This window comes from Mesocricetus auratus, unplaced genomic scaffold (assembly GCF_017639785.1).
Source record: "Mesocricetus auratus isolate SY011 unplaced genomic scaffold, BCM_Maur_2.0 Super-Scaffold_100007, whole genome shotgun sequence".
Taxonomy (NCBI): Eukaryota; Metazoa; Chordata; class Mammalia; order Rodentia; family Cricetidae; genus Mesocricetus; species Mesocricetus auratus.
The window spans coordinates 51,483,394-51,492,737 of NW_024429191.1; the positions used below are offsets into that span (position 1 = coordinate 51,483,394).

At 47.0% G+C, this 9,344-nt stretch overlaps 1 pseudogene; it reads left to right on the forward strand.

The window, feature by feature from the left end:
* The first annotated feature begins 6,110 nt into the window (after positions 1-6,110).
* Positions 6,111-8,044, forward strand: LOC101834963 (annotated as a pseudogene).
* Positions 8,045-9,344: the final 1,300 nt, after the last annotated feature.

Sequence of the window (9,344 nt, forward strand, 5' to 3'; positions counted from 1 at the left end):
TGCTCTCTGGGGACACCATAGTGACTGCCCGGAATGGAGAAAGTAATGTGTTTTTGTTAAGTAAAATGGGGTTTCCCCACACACATACTTTGGTCTCAGGCCCTGATGTCAGTGCCAAACAGTAACAGGCCCCAGGCTGAACACCATTAGTATGAACACAGGAATACAAGGCTCACAAAGGCCTGCCTAAACTCACACTGTGCAAGCTACCCAGTAGCATTGCCTAGAGAGTCAGAACAGAGCAGGCCCCATCATGGCCATTCTGGTCAGCCTCACCTTTGCCAGACCAACCTGACACTTGTGAGGGACTAAAGTGGTCTCATGAGGACAAAGTCCCAGGAGTTAATCAAATCAGGGAGGCTAGCTGTTGGCCAGGAGATCAGCCTTACAAAATGACCCAGGCCTCCCAGCACCAACTCTCTCAACCCAAGTTGAGGTCTGAGATAAGAGGCTTTGCAGGCATTCTGTAAATCCCCAGAAGAGTAAACACACACACACACACACCAGGACTGGAGGACAGGACAGAGCCCTTGGATTTGGAGCAAAACCTGGATTCTAACACTGTAAGGGAACAATGGAATGTTTGGCCTCTAGGGCTGAAGCATCCTTATTTGAGCCCTGGGGGGCATGCTGGTGGAGGGACTGTTAGCCCCTAGAAGGTCCACTCAGTTTCTTGGTCTTTGTGCATCTGAGACTCCCAGAGGACAGACCTCCCATGCACCTTCCACAAGGGGCCAGCAAGATCCATTCCACTGATGTCTCCTAGTGGGGAAAGGAAAAACAGCTACAGCTGCTTTTCAGCAATCCACTCAGGGCTGTTTCCAGAGAAGAGAAAAAATACCCACGAGGCCATTAGCAGGAAACCTTGGGGTTTGTTTAATACATTTATTTATAGGGGGCAACAACTTTCAGGCTAGATCCTCAACCCCCACTTTGCTGAGGCTGGGTTCTCTTATTCTTCTTTGCACCTATATGACTCCATGCTAGCTTCTGGGTGATTCTCCTCTCTCCATTCCCTATCCCAGATTACAGCTATATGCCACCCACAATCCCCTAAAATGAACCTTAAAGACATCATAATGAGTAATAAAAGCCCATTACAAGAGGTCACCTGTATGCTGTATCTAGATGGGCAAATTCAGAGAGTGAAAGTAAAACAAAGGTTATCAGAGCCTGATAAACTCTGGGGTGGAGGGGGGAGTTACTGTTTAATTGGTTCGGAGTTTCAGTTTCAGAAAATAATAGAGGCCCAGAGACACTAGTGTTGACTTTTGATTGCACAACACTGACTATGAACTTGAGAGCCTGCCTGGGCTGGGTGTGGTGGGAGCTCTGTAGTTTCAGCTACTTGGGAGGCTGCAGTAAGAGGATCCTTGAGCCCCAGGAGTTTGAAATCAGCTGTCTTCACACACATCTAAAACAAAAAACGTTGCCAGGTATGGCTCTTATCTTTAATCCCAGCACTTGGAAGGCAGAAACGGGCAGATCTCTATGAATTTGATGTCAGTCTGGTCTACATGGTGAGTTCCAAGCTAACCAGAGCTACATAGAGTGAAAAAAAAAGTCAAGTTAGGTAAGGGGATAGATTACCTCTCCAGCATGCAGTTAAGTTCTAGGTTCAAGTCTCAGCACGGGAGTGGGGTGAGGGTGGATGGAATTAAATTGTCAATTTTATGACATAGGGACATGTTTGGTATATGTACCTGTAATCCCAGTACTTGGGAAGTAGAAGCAGAAGGATCAGGAGCTCAAGATCATTCTTAGTTACATAGTGAATCTGAAGTCAGCTTGGGCTACATGGTACCATATCTCAAAAGAAAACAACAACAAACTATGCTTTGTATATTTTACCATGATTTTTAAAACCTTTTTTTTTCCCCTGTATGTGAACATGTGTGAGTCTGCATGCACATGTATCTCATCTAATTTTGTTTGTTTGCTTGTTTTTGTGTAGCCCTGGCTATCCTGCCATCACATTTTTAGTTTACCTTCTTAAAAGCAATGTTGGGGGGGTGGTAGCAGACACCTTCAGTCCCAGTATCTGAGAGGTAGAGACAGGTGGATCTCTGAATTTGAGGCCAGCCTGGTCTACAGAGCAAGTTCCAGGACAGCCAGGGCTACACAAAGAAGCCCTGTCTCAAAACTTTAAAAAAAAAAGGGGGGGGGTGTTTGCTGACATCCTGAGATTGACTCTGGGACCCACATGGTAGAATGAGAGAACTGACTCCCACCAGGTCTTCTCTTACCACAAATGGGCTGTGGGACATGTGCAACACACACACACACACACACACTCACACACGCACACACAAATGTAAAACAAGACAGGGAAATGAAAAACAAGACAGGGAAACAAGAGAGAGTCAGTAAGATGGCTCACGGGGGGAAGCACTTACTTAAAGCAGAGTGTGACAACCTGATTTGAATCTTGAGTCCCACGGTGGAAGGAGAGAAACAACTCCCAAAAGTTGTCCTCTGGCCTCCACATGTTCCTCGAGGTACATATCCGCCTGCACTCACACACATACACATTAATAGGACATATACATATGATAATGATAACAAATTTGGTTTTTTTTACAAATTTAGACAGGGGTTCTCTGTCTAGCCCTAGCTGATCTGGAACTCACTAGGTAGGCCAGGCTGGCTTTGAACTCACAGAGATCGTCAGGCCTCTTCTGAGAAGGCCCCCCACCCCACCCCTGCACCCCCTCCACCCACACACCCCCACCCCAACTCCCGTGCTGGGATGAAAGGTGAAAGGCCTGTGCCACCAAACCTGGATTTTTTTTTATGATAATGGGGAAGAAGACATTTCCCACCTCACAAAATAGAATGTGATGGAAAATCACCAGGCAAACACTTTTCAGAAATCCCCAAGGAGTCTTCTTTTGGAAGTAAGGAAGCTTGGGCTGCAAGTGACAGCAGATGGGTCTGCAGCTGAACAGGACAGGAATTCTTTCTTGTGACAAGGGGAAAAGTCGGCACCTTCGTGGCTCATTAGTCAGGGGCACCTCAAAGTCATCAGGCTCCAGTGCTCTCATCTTTTCTCTCTGAAGTTTTTGTTGTTGTTGTTGGGGGGGGTCTCACTATGTAGCCTTGGCTGGATTACAACTTTCTATGGAGACCAGGCTAGCTTCAAACTCACTGAGACCTGTTTACCTCTGCCTCCCGAGTGCTGGGACTAAAAGCATATACCACCATGGCAGACTTCTCTGGGAAGTCTTACTCACAAGCCTCTGATTCCATTTCTATTGTGCTGTAACAAATCCTTGAAAAACTTACAGCGTTAGGCTCCAGCTTGTATTCTCTTCTGTGGTTCAGCACGTAGGGAATCAGGAGTAGGCTAGATGGTGGCTGTGGATGGGGAGTGTCACTGCAGTGAGGGCTGCAGGCATCAGAAGGCTCAAAGGCCCCATGGGGCTAGAGGCAGCTCACTCCCATGACTGGAAAGTGGGTGCTGCTGCTTCCTCTACACAAAGGCCCTGTACAGGATTGCTTGGATGTCATCCTTGTAGTGTGGAAGCTGACTGACTTCCTCAGGGGTAGCATCCAACAAAGACCAAAGCAGTGCTGGGTAGTGGTGGTGCACGCCTTTAATACCAGCACTGGAGAGGCAGGGTCAGGAGGATCTCTGTGAGCTCGAGGCCAGCCTGGTCTACAGAGTGAGTTCAGGACAACCAGGACTGTTTCACAGAGAAACCCTGTCTCGAAAAAAAAAAAAGCAAACAAACAAAGACCAAAGCAGCTAGAATTCCAGACACATTTCACTGTGTTCCCTTAGTCACAAAGCCCTGTCCTAACCCACTGTGGCTGGGGCCCAATGGCAAGAATAGCAGGAACTAAGTTAGTTGGAGCTAGTCACACAGCCACATCCTAAGGCTTCTCATCTTACATGTAAGAAGGGAGCAGACTCTCCTGACACGTGTTCAGAAAAAAAGATGTCCAGGATCTTTGCTGGAAAACCCTCTAAGTGTCTCTCCCTCAGGGTCTATAGAGCAGAATAGTCATATGCCCATGCCCCAGCTGCAAGAGAAACTGGGAAGGGGGACACCACAGGAGACCACCTCTGTCCAAGAGAAAGAAAACACCAGATGTAGTGACACATGCCTAAGATCTCAACACTGGAGAGCAGGAGGTAGGAAGATCAGAAGTTCAAGGTCATTCTAAGAGACATAGCAAGCTCAGCGCTGGGTTAAATGATACCTGTCTCAAAAAAGGAAAGCTAAGGGACTGGAAAGATGCTCAGCTCAGCAGTTAACAAACGCTTGCTGCTTTTGCACAGGACCAGAGCTCTGTCCCCAGAGCTTCCATCAGATTTACAACTTCCTGGTAATGCTGGCCCCAGGGGATCCGACACCCACTTCTAGTCTCTAGGGCACTGCACTCACATGCACAAACCCACATACAGCCACACACACACATATACACATAATCAAAAATAAAAATGGGGGGCTGGAGAGATGGCTCAGAGGTTAAGAGAACTGACTGTTCTTCCAGAGGTCCTGAGTTCAGTTCCCAGCAATCACATATCTATAATGAGATCTGGTGCCCTCTTCTGGCATGCAGGCATACATGCAGACAGAACACTGTATACATAATAAATAAATAAATCTTACTAAATAAAAAAATAAAAATGGGGGGAGGCTGCAAAGATGGTTCAGTGGCTGAGAGCACTGGTTGCTCTTCCAGAGGGACACAGATTCTGTTGTCAACTCACACAAACCAACTTCCAACCATCTGTAACTCCTGTTTTCCTCTTCTGGTCTCTTCAGATACTGCGCATATGGTGCACAGACATACACATTTAAAAAAAGTCAGAGTGGGTAAACGCACTTACTGTGAAAGCCTGACAACATGAGTTCAATTCTTGGATCCCATGTACATGTGGGAGAACCAACTCCTAAACTTACCTACTGGCCTCCATATGCCAGTCATGGCATTCATGTACAAGCATGTCATGTGCACGTACACAATAATAGTAAATAATTTTTCAATTAATTGTTTTTATTTTATGTGCATTTGTAGCTTGCCTATATGTATGTCTATGTGAGGTGTCCTATCCCCTGGAACTGCAGTTACTACAGACAGTTGTGAGCTGTCATGTGGGTTCTGGGAATGGAACCCAGGCCCTCTAGAAGAGCAGTCAGTGCTCTTAATCACTGAGCCATCTCTCCAGCCAATAAATACTTTTTAATTAATAACAAAAAATAAAAATAAAATCTCTAGAAGGATTCATATATACATATATATGCCAGATGTGGTAGCACATGTCTATAATCCCATCACTTAGGAAGCCACAGCTGAAAGATTAGGGGTTCAAGGCCAGCTTCAACTACAATGTGAGTTCAAGAGTAGCATGGCCTTCTAGAGACAGGAGGGGGTCATAGAATGGGGATAAATACATGTCTATTGGGTGAGAAAACATCTTCCTCAGATGGAGCCTAAGGAAGTCTGAGAGGGTTGCTTGCCTACAACAAGGAATTAACAGCCACATTCCCAGGAAAAGGAGGTGTGGTCCCAACCCTCTAAATGATCTCATGGGCCGAGTGTGGTGGCATATGCCTTTAACCCCAGCACTTGGGAGACAGAGGCCAACCTGGTCTACATTGTGGCACCTGTGCCATGAGCAAGTCTAGTGTATCAGGCAAAAGTCCGGAGATTTAAATGAAAGACAAGATGCCCGGCCGTTTGTGCTGAGAGAGAGAGAGAGAGAGAGAGAGAGAGAGAGAGAGAGAGAGAGAGAGAGAGTGTGTGTGTTTATTGCAAGGAGGAAGCAGCCTTATATACAGACTTACAGCACAGTGGATAAACCCCCGGTGTAGTTTTCATAAGAGATTGATGCCAGTGGGGCAAGGCCAGGACTGTAAGCCAGGACTGGTTATTGGCTGAGAAGCAACTCACAGAGACCCCGTGGGGGCTGGGGCCCAACACTACATAGCAGTTCCAGGCTAGCCAAAGCTATGTAATGAGACCCTGTCTCTAAAACTATAAATAAATAAATAAAATCATCATCATCATCTTGTGGTGTGGCTTCCCAAGGAAGAAATTTGAGGTGGCAGAAACCAGATGTGGTCCTAACCCTAACCCTGAAACTAGTGAGTACCGAGATGGCAGAGAGTGTACGCCAGAAGCAGCTGCTGAGCACTGGGGATCACAGGTTAGGGTCTCAAGCAGGGAGTACAGCGTGACTGCAGACAGGATCCTTCAGTGAGTCTGCGGACTAGTTAATTCCAGGTTTCAATCGAGAGCGACACCCTGTGGTCATTAGAAGCTACAGCAGCCATGAACTATTCTGGGGGTGGTAAAAACGGGAGAAAGTTTCTTGATAAATTCAGAGTAGTCTCAAGATGCTGGACCTCTTGCTGGGAAGGCCTATGCAAGAATGAGCCATTAATTGTGAAACTAAAAGTGGAGGCCATGGCCGGGCAGTGGTGGTACACACCTTTAATCCCAGCACTTGGGAGGTAGACACAGGTGGAGCTCAAGAGTTTCAGGCCAGACTGTTCTATAGAAGGAGTTCTAGGACAACCAGAGCTACAACATCATGGAGAGAACCTGTCTCAAAGAAGGAAACAAAAGAAAAAGAACAGAGAAAAAAAATGACAAGCCCAACTTTCTTTCCTGAGAGCTGGAGAGGTGGCAACTAAGAGCACTAGCTGTTCCTGCAGTCAAGTTCAGTTTGCAGCACCCTCATAACTCCACTTCTAGGGTACCCAATGCCCTCTTTTGACTTCCACGGGCACCAGGAATGCACGTGGTACACATGCATAGATGTAGAAAAAACATACACGTAAAAATAAGTTTTAAAATCTAAATGTTTAAAAAGCAAAAACTCGCCGGGCGGTGGTGGCGCATGCCTTTAATCCCAGCACTCGTGAGGCAGAGGCAGGCGGATCTCTGTGAGTTCGAGACCAAGCCTGGTCTACCGAGTGAGTTCCAGGACAGTCTCCAAAACAATACAGAGAAACCCTGTCTCGAAAAACCAAATAAATAAATAATAAAAAGCAAAAACTCATGGGTGGCAATATAACTCAACACTACATAGTGAGACTCTGTCTTAAAAAGAAATAAACTAGCTTTCAGCGCTGCCCTGGAACAGGTCCACATAGCATTGTTCTTGATTTCCACCGTAACTTAAAGGGAAACTTACACAACTTCCGGAGCCCTTGATATCCTGCAGATGAAAGAGGAAGATGTCCTCAAATTCCTTGCTACAGGAACCCACTTAGGTGGCACCAACCTTGACTTCCAGATGGAGCAGTACATCTACAAAAGGAAAAGTGATGGTATCTACATGGTAAATCTGAAGAGGACGTGGGAAAAGCTGTTGCTGGCAGCCCGGGCCATCATTGCCATTGAGAACCCCGCTGATGTCAGCGTTATCTCCTCCAGGAACACTGGGCAGCGAGCTATGCTGAAGTTTGCTGCTGCCACCGGAGCCGCTCCAATTGCTCATCCTTTCACTCCTGGAACCTTCACCAACCAGATCCAAGCAGCCCTCCGGGAGCCACGGCTTCTGGTGGTCACTGACCCCAGGGCTGACCACCAGCCCCTCACAGAGGCGTCTTACATCAACCTGCCCACCATTGCACTCTGTAACACAGACTCTCCTCTGCGCTACGTGGACATTGCCATCCCATGCAACAACAAGGGAGCTAACTCAGTGGGTCTGATGTGGTGGATGTTGGCCCGGAAAGTACTCCACATGCGTGGCATGATCTCCTGTGAGCACCCATGGGAGGTCATGCCTGATCTTTACTTCTACAGAGACCCAGAAGATATTGAGAAGGAAGAGCCGGCCACTGCCGAGAAGGCTGTGTGACCAAGGAGGAATTTCAGGGAGAATGGACGGGGCCAGCATCTGAGTTCACTGCCGCTCAGCCAGAGATGGCCGGCTGGTCTGAGGGTGTGCAGGTGCCCTCCATACCCATCCAGAAGTTTCCTACTGAAGACTGGAGTACCCAGCCAGCCACTGAGGACTGGTCAGCAGCTCCCACAGCGCAGACCACTGAGTGTTGGAGCCACCACTGAGTGGTCCTGAGCTGCTCTGCAGACACCTGAGCAAAGGGGAAAAGGGTGGAAGGAAAATAAAGTTCCTACAAGCTGAAAAAATAAGTAAATAAATAAGGTAGGTATAGTGGTGTATACCTCTAACTCCAGCATTTTGGAGGCAGAGAGAGACGGATGTCTGGGAGTTCAAAACTAGCCTGGTCTACGTAGAAAGCTCCAGACCAGCCATGGTGATGCAATAAGACCCTGTCTCAAACACGTAATAATAATAAAATAATCTAAGTAAACAAAGGCAGGACCACCATACTCAGCTTCCTTATCTTTTACAACTCTAGATTCAGAATCGAAGTGATCAAAGGTTCCCACTCATCTCTCTTCAACACAGTACCTTCTGGAACCTGCTAGAGCTAGAATGACTTGAGAAATTCACCTTTCAACTCAGGACAGTTGTGTCAGTAATTTACTCTGTAAATATGTGCTGCTCTCAACATTGGTCAGAAAAGCCTCTCTTTGCAGCGGGCAGTGGTTAATGCATACTCATAACTGGTCCAAGTGCTGAGAAGTGACTGTGAGTGCTCGGCCCTAAATAGGCTACATCAACCCTCCTCCACCCCATTCCCAAGGCTCAGGGAGAATTGCAGAAGAGGAGTTTCAAAGAGTGTAAGAGCAAAACGATAGTGAAGAGTGCTGGGAAATACTGTCATTTGGACATGACACAGCTGTTACATTCATGAACTCACAGAACACAAGATTAAACTGTCAAATTCTACCACAGATCAGGGAGGGGCTCACCAGGCTCCCACCCCTGATTGAAGAGCTGTTGGCCGTTAAAGGATACTAGAAAAGTCGTTTTTCTTTGGGAGTATGACCATCGATAGGTTACCAGTGCTCCAGAGAATGCCCACAACTGAGGCACTCAGTGAGGAAGAAGAAGAAGAAGGAGGAGGAGGAGGAGGAGGAGGAGGAGGAGGGGAACAACAACAAGAAGCAGCAGCTGGACAAGGCGCCACACACCATTAAACCCAGCACTCAGGAGGCAGAGGCAGGCAGATCTCTAGGTTCAAGGCTAACCTGGTCTACAGAGTGAGTTGAAGGACAGATAGAATTATGTAGAGAAACACTGTCCCCCCTCCATTAGGAAGCAGTTCAGAGGAACTGGAGACAAGGAATACGGGGTGAATATGATAAATAAAAAAACATGAAATTTTCAAAGAATTTAAAGATGATATTTAAGATACACCTCTAGTTTCTATGAAGTTAAGGTAACAGACTCAGCCCAGCAGTCCTCCTCCTTGACTTCCTTGCCATGACCTCTGGGGGCTTCCTAACCA